Below are 10,532 nucleotides of genomic sequence, written 5' to 3'. Positions count from 1 at the left end.
CGTTTGTGACATTGTGCGAGCGTAACAGTAGGGGGTGGGGTTGTGTGCATGTGTGCACGTGTAAACAGTGTAGGTGGTTAATCCTCTTACAGATTAGAGGTCCTAATTTATCAGGAGGGAGGCAAACTTGTTGAGGTACTGTGTTTTTAAACCTCCGCTCTACATTTGACCAATAAAGGAAAACTACTACAGGCTATACAAACTCACAGTTCTCTATTGTTTAGACGTCAGAAGCTTTGTCAAAACTTAAATTTGCTTTTATTTATGAGGTTGTGTAATGTTTTTAGTTGTTTTAATTGTTGTTTTTGTAATGTTTGATTAGCTGTCGTTTGTTTTATTTTGTATCGTTTGATTAGCTTGTATTCAATCTGTTTTTATTTATTTTATTGTTCTTGGAATGTTTGATTTGATTTGATTTATATAGTTTGTATTTGTTTTATTGTTGTGTTCAGAATGTTTGATAAGATTGTGTTTAATCAGTTTTATTTGTTTTGATTACATTTTTACATTTGATTTAGTTTAATTTATACTGTTTTTATTTCTTGTATTTATATTTTGGATTGTTAATTAATCAGTTCTCTTCTTGCTGCAGAGCACTTTTAAACTTTGTTAAGAGTGCTACATAAATACAAGTTTATTATCTTTACTCTATTAACACATATAAAGAACAAGCTCAGATATGTTTATAAATGTGGCTTTGTGACTATAAGACCACAGTTAAACTTGCTATTAAAGTGTCACTATTATGTGTTTACAGGAATCACATGATACTTTTCAGAACGAATCAAAGCCAAAAGTGGCATGAGCCTAGTTTCCTGCTCAATTTGCTCAACCACACATAAACTCTGTGGATCATTTAATAGCTTGGTTAACTCCTTCCAAGATGCCTCAGCTTCTCTTCCGTGCAGCAAACTGGTAAATATTCGGATCCTTAACACGTTCAGATGAGCCTGACACTTTGTTTGTTCTGTCTGCAGCACGCCGGATGAAAATAGAAGAGGCGAATTACACTTTGTCACTCTGTTCTGGCTCCGACTCGTGTTGTTGGGAAATATCAGAGGAGCTGCTGATAACAGGAGCGACTCTATGAGCTGAATGGCCACAGATAAAAGTACAGATACCCGTTTGAAATAGCTACGGGGATACTGGGTGTCTTTGTGAAAACATATCAGGTCTTCAGGAAGAGAGGGAGGAAATCTGGCCGGCATCCCCAAATGATTATCAGCAAATGTTGCAAAGAAACACCAGCTGCGTCACTATTTCCTCCTCCTCCTTAGGATTGTCCATGTTCCAGAAATCTTTACAGAAGTCCAATTGAGGTGATTAATCATGGCAGTAAGAAGTGTTTCAGCAAAGTAGCTTACAGTACCCCCTCCCCTTATTTTGCAGCCCATTAGTTTTCCGGTTGCTAATGATACCTGCGAATGAGTGCTGCCTCACACTTGTCTAATAATACATCATCATCTAGCGAGGCCAGCGGCGCTCCGAGTTTAATTTTAGCACTGTCATCTCTCAGCTCGGGGCCACCTCCTTTCCTTTAATCTGTGCGTAGGAGGGATCTGTTTTAGAAGGCAGTGGGTCGTTCAGACATTTTCCCTCGGACGGTTCAAGAGGTCTACAGGTGATGCCGGCCCCAGAAACATCCACGTCAACTCTCCGCTGACTTTTAGAAGTGATCTCTGGCTGCATCTGGCTTTTGGCCGAACATCCTCGGCGGAATTGCATTTGGCTGCCTCATTATTGAGACATTCCTCCGAGAACTCTGAATGAAACTGAGTTGAAAGCAGCTCATTTGGGGCCTCTTGTGCTGCTGTGCTCGGCTGTTTGTTTGACTCGAGAGGCAGCGCCCCTCCCTGCAAAAGAATAGCAAAATAACCATCGAGGTCACGTTTCCTTGTCGGTGAAAGTGGGTCACTTGTTCTAATGGTCAGCCCCAGGAAGACAGGGTAAACAGTACGACTGCGGAGGACATGATACTCTCAGTCTGCGTAATAAAAAAAAATATTCTGCTGAGCTTCCGCGTGAAGAAGATTATCTGACTCGTGTTTTCAGAATAACGTAAGTAAGAAGAGGAGGATTTCTGCTATAAGGCCATCCCTAACTCTCTTTCAGTGATCTCTTACGTACTTCCTCCCATGACCTTTACCTGTTTGTTTCAACACTACTAATGACATTCCCGCGGGAGTCAAGTTTCTATTCAGTACACATAATTAAAGTTCTAAAGCTCTCCTTCCTTCCCCTCCCCTTCTCTCCCTTCTCTCCCTCTCTCGCTAACTATTTCCTTGCCAGCAGTTTAGCAGCTCATGAGGTCGACTGCTGATTCACCCATTGAACGAACAAATCCACTTGTCATGAAGGGAGTTTTTCCTGTGTGTGTGTGTGTGTGTGTGTGTGTCTAATTTTCACCTCAGAAGCTCTACGAGGGCGAGTAAAGCACTTCATCTCCTGTCCCTCTGGCAGGTAAGCGGAGGTAGGAAGGCAACACGCCCTTTTTGCTCTCTCCACAGGGGTCATTAGGAAGGTGCAAGAGGCCCGCGGCCTCTGAGTCAACAGCAACTTGTGTCATCACATCAGGCGTGTCCGTGTCCTGCTGAGCTCTGGCTGGCGTCCATTGCAGGCTCCGACGCAGGTGGAGGCAAATCTGCTAAACGGCAAAAGAACAAAACTCTGAGGAACAAACAAATACAGCCAAGTTATGGAAATTCTATAATTATGATTAAGTTTGGAGTTATAGAATCACAGTTTGTGCCATTGGTATGATTAGAAAACAGAGCCCCAGAGATAAAGAAAAAAAGGGAAAGGTACAGAAGCTGTTTTCAGGTAGAGATGAGAAAAATACCTGTACGTCAACGTCCCTCAGCAGATAGGTGACGCCAGAGGGATTTGTGTTGCTCGGCAGCGCCCCCTGCTGTCCGGGGCAGCAAGGCTTGTTTTCATCTTCTCAAGTGCGCACGAAGAGGAGCCTGATTACTATGAATGGTCCTCCCGGGTTTCTCTGTGACGCAGCGACTGTTGTTGGAACACATGGAGCAAACCAAACAAGCTGCGTCACCGTTGTGCCGCTCGCTTGTGACGCGTCATGTTTCCTGCCGGGAATTACGCAAACGCCACAGCAGAGAACCTCTTCTTCTGCCTGCGCGTCAGTGAGAAGAAAGTCCGTCCGGTGTTATTGTGTTTGTAGAAAAAAATCAGGCGGTGACATTCGATAACGCCATAAAAAAAAAAGAAAAGAGAGAGAGCACGAGGACATGAAGTGTTAAGCGGCCGTGCCAATACCAACTGCGCAACACCGCGTCCTCTCCCACAACAAGGATTACGCACTACCCATCTCTTGCGCAGCATCCTATTCCGAGCTCCTTCCTCCTTCACACGCCAGCCCCCCCCCCCCCCCCCCCCCCCAACCGGATTCCACGCTTTGTTTACCATCGTAGTTTCTTTTCTCAAACGTTGGTTTCGGACGCAGCGCAAGTTCTTCCTCACTGTCCCCAACCATCGCAGCAGCGGAAATTGCCTCTGCTGTGATGGCGTGTGGTTTTCTTCTCTCGACTCCCTCTCGCTGACGCAGTTCCATTTACCTGTTGTCATGTCGATGATGAAACACTCCTGATGAGCGAAGGAGGAGGAGGTTTGTGTGTGTGTGGGGGGGGGGGGGGAGAATAAAAGTGCATACGACGTTTTTCCCCGTCGTGAATTCCCCCCCTCGCGGACGCTGGGATGGCGAACACGAACACTTTCTATTCCCTTTGAGCTTCTTTACACTTGCGCTTGTGGTGTTTTTCCTTTTTTATTCCCACCCAGCACTCGCCTGGTTGTGAATCGCATAGTGGTATTCACGACGCTCACATACGCAGCATTCGGCTCGCACTCGCTCCATACGCACGCAGATAACTTACGTGTTTTTCCCCGGGAGTTCAGGCGGAGGGAGGCTCGTCCTGGTCCCGCGGCCGGTGCCTGTCAGTCGTCGGCCCCCCCCCAGTCCCCTGTCCCCCGGTCCCCGCTGCGTGTCCGGTCCACCAGGCTCCGGTTTCAGCCTCACCGCCGCTGTCGGTGCGTAACGTTGGACACAGTTTGTCCCACTAACGATTTTCCATAGCGCAACACGGACAACCCGCCCACTGACACTCCCCCGGCCGCTGATTGGTCGCGCGGCTGCAGAGTGTGTCCTCATCGCCGGAATCACATGTGGCTGACGCATGTTTACAAACATCGACGAAATCACATGGTAATGGAGCTCTTTTTACCGTAAAGTACCTCCCCTCGACGTAACGAGCAGATGTCGTGTCGAGAGGTTATTAGTCTGTTTTTATCTACGTTACGAAAGTATGACATACACATTTCTATTTATTGCGACTTATATCACCTTATATCACTTAGAGTAATGTATAACACCAGGGATGTTAAACGTCATTTATAATGGTATGGAGAGAAGAAACTGCTGTGTCACTTCATTGTTCCACCAGGCCACAAGGATTAAAAAGAATATCTGATAAAGAACATGTATACCTGTCATTTTTCTTAATCTTAATATACTTCCACATATGCATCCCTTTAGAAATACTACAAATGTGTCAATGTCCAGTAGTAAACATCACATTTAGTTGCTAATAATTTTCATATCAATATTAGATTCCAGCATTATGAAAAATATGACATACACGTTTCTATACGACGTATATCACCTATATCAGAGCAATGATCACAGCAGGTCTGTTAGACGTCATAGATAATGGTATAGAGAGAAAGAACTACTGTGTCACTTTATTGTTCCATCAGGCCACAAGGATTAAAAGGAATAAATAAGAATATCTGGTAAAGAACATTTTAAAAATGTTTCTTATTCTGGATATACTTTCACATATGCATTTCTTTATAAATATTAGAAATATGTCCATTTCCAGAAGTAGAGGAGAGGTAGTTGCTACGGTTGCAAATAATCAATGCATTATTTTATCATTTTATTAAACTGACTTAAAATCCTAAAGTCCTGGGACAACACTCCTCTTGTTTTTGGGAACACTGTAGCAAATGTCTTAATGTGTTTTTAATCCCTGTGAACTTTTAAAGTGTGCTGGTTTTATTTTTATATTTTTGTGATGATGATTTTTGCACTGATATTTGTCTAAGAGTCTGACGTAGCTTAATTTACAACTTACTATAAAGTAGGTCAAAAGCCAAAAAGTTCTGGAACCAGTTTCCTTTGGAGTAGCTGTTGAGTTTTAATTAGGTCAAAAATATCACAGACAGGGCTTCTGAACTCGTAATTCAATCCATGTCCAAACATGTCTTTGCATATTTGATACTTGTCTGTTTGCATATTGCATTGTTGTTTACTTTACCTGTAAAAATGTGTTCACTTGTCACTCTGATCTCTGCTTGTATCCACATACTCTTGGCTGCATGCAGAGCTGTGCTGTGTTGATTTTTACACTGTGATCAGTTTATACTGCCTGTGATAAGTTCAGATGATGATTTTATATAGGTTAGAACAGGCTGTTTCTGTTTCTGTGATGACCAGACAATCACGACCACCTCTGAGGGGGCAGGGGATGTGATGTGTTGCTGACTCATCTTCTGACTCAACATCTGACGAACTAAAAAAAAACACAGAAAGACAAGTAAAAAGACAGAACCTGAACCACGTGATGCTGTTTCATTTTTTTAATGACCTCAGCTGTAAATTCTGGAACATTCAAAGCCATAAATCGCATCATTGATCCACTTTACCGTCTGCAAGTCACTTGTTAACTGTTAATTACGGTAAGTGACGTGACTCACTGCTCCGCTTCACGGTCCCTTACGGTAAACGGCTCGCTACGTCGGGTCATCACGTTTTGGCGGGAATACGCCTGACCGATGAGATCACTGTTTTAAGATCATAGAAAAATAACGGTTTCTTATTTTCGGTCCATTTGGAGACAAATACTTTCAAGTGAGTAGACGCGTGTTTCTTACTTCTGCTTCGACAAACTTTGGGTTTTTATGACAACTGAATTCTAGGTTCTCCTACATGTTTGGAAGGGGGGGGGGGGGGGTGACAGGTATTCAGATATCACTAGATTTAACACACCGAACCTTTAAATGTCAACATATCTACTTTCCACGAGGAAAACAACATCACAGGATAAAACGTTGCTCTATTTACAAACCTAACAGCTGAAATGTGGAATGAGCACCACTAGGTGGAGACACAGTGTTGACAATTGTATTTTGCTGTTTACAATTTGCACATGGGTCACGTGGCTCTAACTACACCCAAACTAAATCTGATTCACCACAGGTTGTTTTCTGCATTTATATATTTATATATAAATGCTACTTTGTACTATTTATATTATATCTAACCAACTCATGTTTAAATACATTTAATTTCAACTATGCAATACATACATTCTATGTTTAATCCTACTTACACAGTATGTTTTGTTAACATTGTATATATTCTGTTTGTATTGCATGTTTACTTGTTTATTACTTATTTTACTTTACCTGTAAAAGGATTCATTCATGAATATGTTATCTTACCTTTTCTTTCAATTTAGTTTAAATCTGCATTGCACCAAATCACAACATACATTATCTCAAGGCCCTTTACACAGGAAGGTTGAGATCCTGCAATATTATCTTATCTTATCAAGCTTTTGTACTTTTACCCTGCCACTACTACATACATGCATACATGTATTTGAAAGCATAGGCGTGGGATTTACTGGAAGAAGCATTGGATCATTTCCATCTAATGGAGATGTTTTGTTTTGGTGGCTGTTGCTCTGAGGATGGAGGGGATCACTGGTGGCAGAAATGCTGCCTCCTCCTGACCACATGTTGAAATATCCTCCAGCAAGACACTGAGCCGTAAATGGCTCCTAAATGTGTGTATGAGTAGTAAATGTACGTCAATGTAGAATCACTGAGACACGGAGAGTATTAACTGTAGCCCTGATGTTTTTTTACCACAAATGAGATATGCAACATGGATGCACAGTAAAAGCACCGACATTTTATACACTTGTTGTTGCAGGAATTATGTTCTCGACCTGAGTCATTGCCGAGCTGCTATCACCAAACGGCATGCTGACCTTTGCTCCCCCTTGGCTTTAAGGCAGCTGCACAGACAGTGGCAGCCTCTATTCCACTGGGCCTGGTGAGTGAACCGTTACACCAGGCATGTATGGGCTGTCAGAGTCTTAACAACAAGGGTGGAAAAAGGTCACACGAGCACACACACACACATGCTCACAGTGTCATGCTTTTCACACGCATACCCCCTCTCCAAGATTATCCACACGCAGGATGACAGGTGACCTTCTGACCGTGCGCTGTGTGACTGATTCTTCACGGCCCTCAGGAGCCCCTAGGTCATTGACTCTTTGACAATGGGGACCATTACTGTCAGCAACAGTATCAACAACTGCTCTCTGTGGTGCCACTTTGTTGTTGAGACATAGTTTTTGCACCAACACATTTCTGTTTTGACACAAGAAGGAGCTCATATATCTCCATCAAGCCTGTTTGGCTGCTTAATCATCATATTGCACATTCATTTATTGAGATATGATACATTAAACATGTACACACACATTGGGAGTATTTGATACCGTAAAGTAACACCCTCCTAAAAATACATTGATTTGACTGACAAAATCTGTATCAATATGCGGATCTGCACCAAATTCCACCTGTTCATAGATATTATATGTATTTTTCATAAAGATCTCTGCATTATTTTTGGAATAATCCTGCTCAAAGACAGACAAACAGCTCGTATGAGTTGTGATATCAATCAGTGAGATCACTGATCAGTCATTCAAACTGTGATTTGAGTTTTTATATTCCCCATTACTCACTGTATCTTAATACAAACACACAAGTCGGCTTTAATGTATATTTAAGATTTATTTGCACTAATGATTAGTAAATTCATACAATTAAATGACTTTGGATAGAAATGTACATCACATGAGTGAATAAAAATGCAGTGGCCAGAATAAAACTGTTTAACTAAAGCATTTTTATCAAATAATTTACCAATAATATGCATGCTATTAAACAATATTATCAGTTAGTAATATATTTGTAAAGACATTGACTAGTATTAGTATTATTGAGCACTAGGTCAGGTTTTTACTATAGTAAAAGCGATGGTAAATTAAGTGTTTTATTAATATCCTATATTTACCTCATACTGCATTGATTACTTTCTATATCAAGTGGCAAATACAAGCATGAAGTGAATGTACAAAAACATGATCTATTATCTTAGAAAGAAAAAGTACATACAAGAACTCACATATACCTTGTTAAAATATATAGTATGGTCTGTTATACATATGTGTACCTAAGTTATTAGTATTTTAATAGCAGACAAAGTAGATTTTTTCCTCACAGTCCCGACCGACCCAGCGCTGTGTCTTCAGTGAGAGTGCCCCACAGTGGTAACTCCTTCTGGGGCACTGCGGCATCTCCCCTTGGCTCCAGGCCTGGTTCTCTGTGCCACTCCCGTTCACCCACAGCCAGCTGCCAGCCAGATAGCGCAGGCCGGTCCACACGTGGTCTGTGTGGGCATTTCTGCTGGTCTGCAGGGTTTTAATCAGAGCAGTGGAATTGGTCAGGCTGACCAGGTCTCTGCTCTGGTGGCGACAGTGCTCCATTGCCTCCTCCCATGTTTTCTTTTCCTCCACCAAAACCAGGCTGCTCCGAAAACAGTAGAACCCCAATTTGCTCTCACATTTTTGTATGTCCCAGCCTTTCTTACTGTGAACAGCACAACTGCCGTCTTCGTCCCCTATGTCTGTTAACCAGTTGACGTATGATGCAGTTCCCCCTCCAGACCACCTCCAAGTACCACTGGCATCTTTGTGGAGACCTATCCAGACATAAGGAGGCCCTTGCTCGTGTTCGATTGTGTAGAGTTCCTCATCTTCATCTGAGTTGTCGACTGAAGACAGATCGGTGTGATGCTCTCTGCAATAGTCTCTGGCTTCTTGCCAAGACATTTTTGTGGTGACAGGAACATTTGTCCCAAAGAGGGCCCAGACGACCCCGTTGATGAGACCTGTGAGAATCAGAAACGTGAAAGCCCTCCTCATCATGTTAGCGTGACTCTGTGGTTCCCTTCTTTTGAAATGATGTCCTCCTGTCCAGGGTCTCTAGAACCTTTTTAAAGGGGGCAGCAAGCAGCCAATCACAGGGCATCCTAGATTGCTAGGAAAATTCCCAGGCCGGCACACACAGGCTTAATGATGAGGGCATTCAAATGTTTGCAAATCAGGGCTGAATAGGAAGGATCTGTTAAACTTGTTTCCATTAGGGCAATTTCCAAAAATCTCCCCCACTCAAGAGACACTTTATGACGGGATCTCATTTCCCCGGCTGTTTGTGCAAATGAACATCTTGACCATGTGCAGAGACCAAAGGATGTTTTCAGCCGGTCTGACTCTATTTATGGGTCCAATGTCAATCTGTGTATGTTTGTATGTAGCAGTACCAGGTTAGAAGGTTGTCTCCTCCCTTTACTGTATATTCAACCCATGACCATTACTGCCCTGACCTCACTGAAGCACATCACTAATGCCATGTTTTGAATAGAAAATTTGCTTTTTTCCCTATGTTCATTCAAACTACAGCCCTTTGCTGTGTTGGCTGTGACTCGTCCCAGCCTTAGGCAAAATAACTATTTGCATTTCAATAGAAGCCATGAAGGAAAACATAGAATTTTCTTATTTCAGTATTAAACTGCGGCTTCATATGTTTATGTAGAATTTTGCGAATGATTATCAAGTTCAAATGTCTGTTTTGAAGAGATCGGTGTATTGTAATCGGTGATACTTGCCTGTTTGTTGTCTGTCTGTCAAATTGATAACCATAATTTAATTTGGGAGATAAGAAGGGTCAGGACCTGCAGTGGTGATTGTCTTTCAAATTCATCAAAGATCAAGGTATGCAGCCTTGAGGGACTGAGATACATATTTCTATTAGAAATGAGTAAGATTGGTTAAAAAACAATTTGTGCAATCATCGTAAATCTTGGTTGATGTCATCAGGCCTTTGTTGAGAATAGTGCCACCAAAGTAATTTCCGTCCAGAAACATAGAAGGTGCCAGAAATATGAAAAATGTGTTCCTCAAAACCCTGTGGTCAGAATTCTACAAATACAGGCAGACATGTACTGGGGGTAAATCTGAAGTGCAATTGTGTTTGGAGCAAGTGGGTGATGAAGTGAGCAGGGATTTTGCTCACTGGCGACATCTTGTGCCATCTCCTGAACATACATACACACACACACACACACACACACACACACACACACACACACACACACACACACACACACACACACACACACACAAACACACACACACACACACACACACACACACACACACACACACACAAACAGTTTCTTTCACATCTGTTTGTTATTTCCTCTGTTCCTTGTTTTGAGTTGTATGTGTAGGCTACTGATTGCTTCCCTGATCCCAGCTATGCATTTAATTATAACATTTAATTTAAAAATTCTCTCCGTTCAACTGGTT

The 10,532-nt window shown here is 42.3% G+C and overlaps 2 long non-coding RNA genes across 3 annotated transcripts; one reads left to right on the top strand and one right to left on the bottom strand.

Annotated features, from left to right (window-relative positions):
* Positions 1–627: 627 nt before the first annotated feature.
* On the bottom strand, positions 628–3,384 carry LOC128459104 (uncharacterized). Of its 2 annotated transcripts, XR_008342105.1 has the most exons (3): positions 2,840–3,384; positions 2,407–2,644; positions 628–1,853 (listed from the first exon to the last, which is right to left on the bottom strand). It is a non-coding gene; the product is annotated as an uncharacterized LOC128459104 (long non-coding RNA). The 2 variants fall into 2 exon arrangements; XR_008342104.1 differs by having other exon boundaries at positions 2,407–3,384.
* A 2,441-nt stretch (positions 3,385–5,825) lies between these two features.
* LOC128458909 (uncharacterized) lies at positions 5,826–9,758 on the top strand. The gene is made up of 3 exons (XR_008342071.1): positions 5,826–5,929; positions 7,019–7,141; positions 8,816–9,758. It is a non-coding gene; the product is annotated as an uncharacterized LOC128458909 (long non-coding RNA).
* Positions 9,759–10,532: the final 774 nt, after the last annotated feature.

The sequence above is a fragment of the Pleuronectes platessa genome, chromosome 2, assembly GCF_947347685.1.
Source record: "Pleuronectes platessa chromosome 2, fPlePla1.1, whole genome shotgun sequence".
NCBI lineage: Eukaryota > Metazoa > Chordata > Actinopteri > Pleuronectiformes > Pleuronectidae > Pleuronectes > Pleuronectes platessa.
This window is presented reverse-complemented; position numbering and strand designations above follow the sequence as displayed.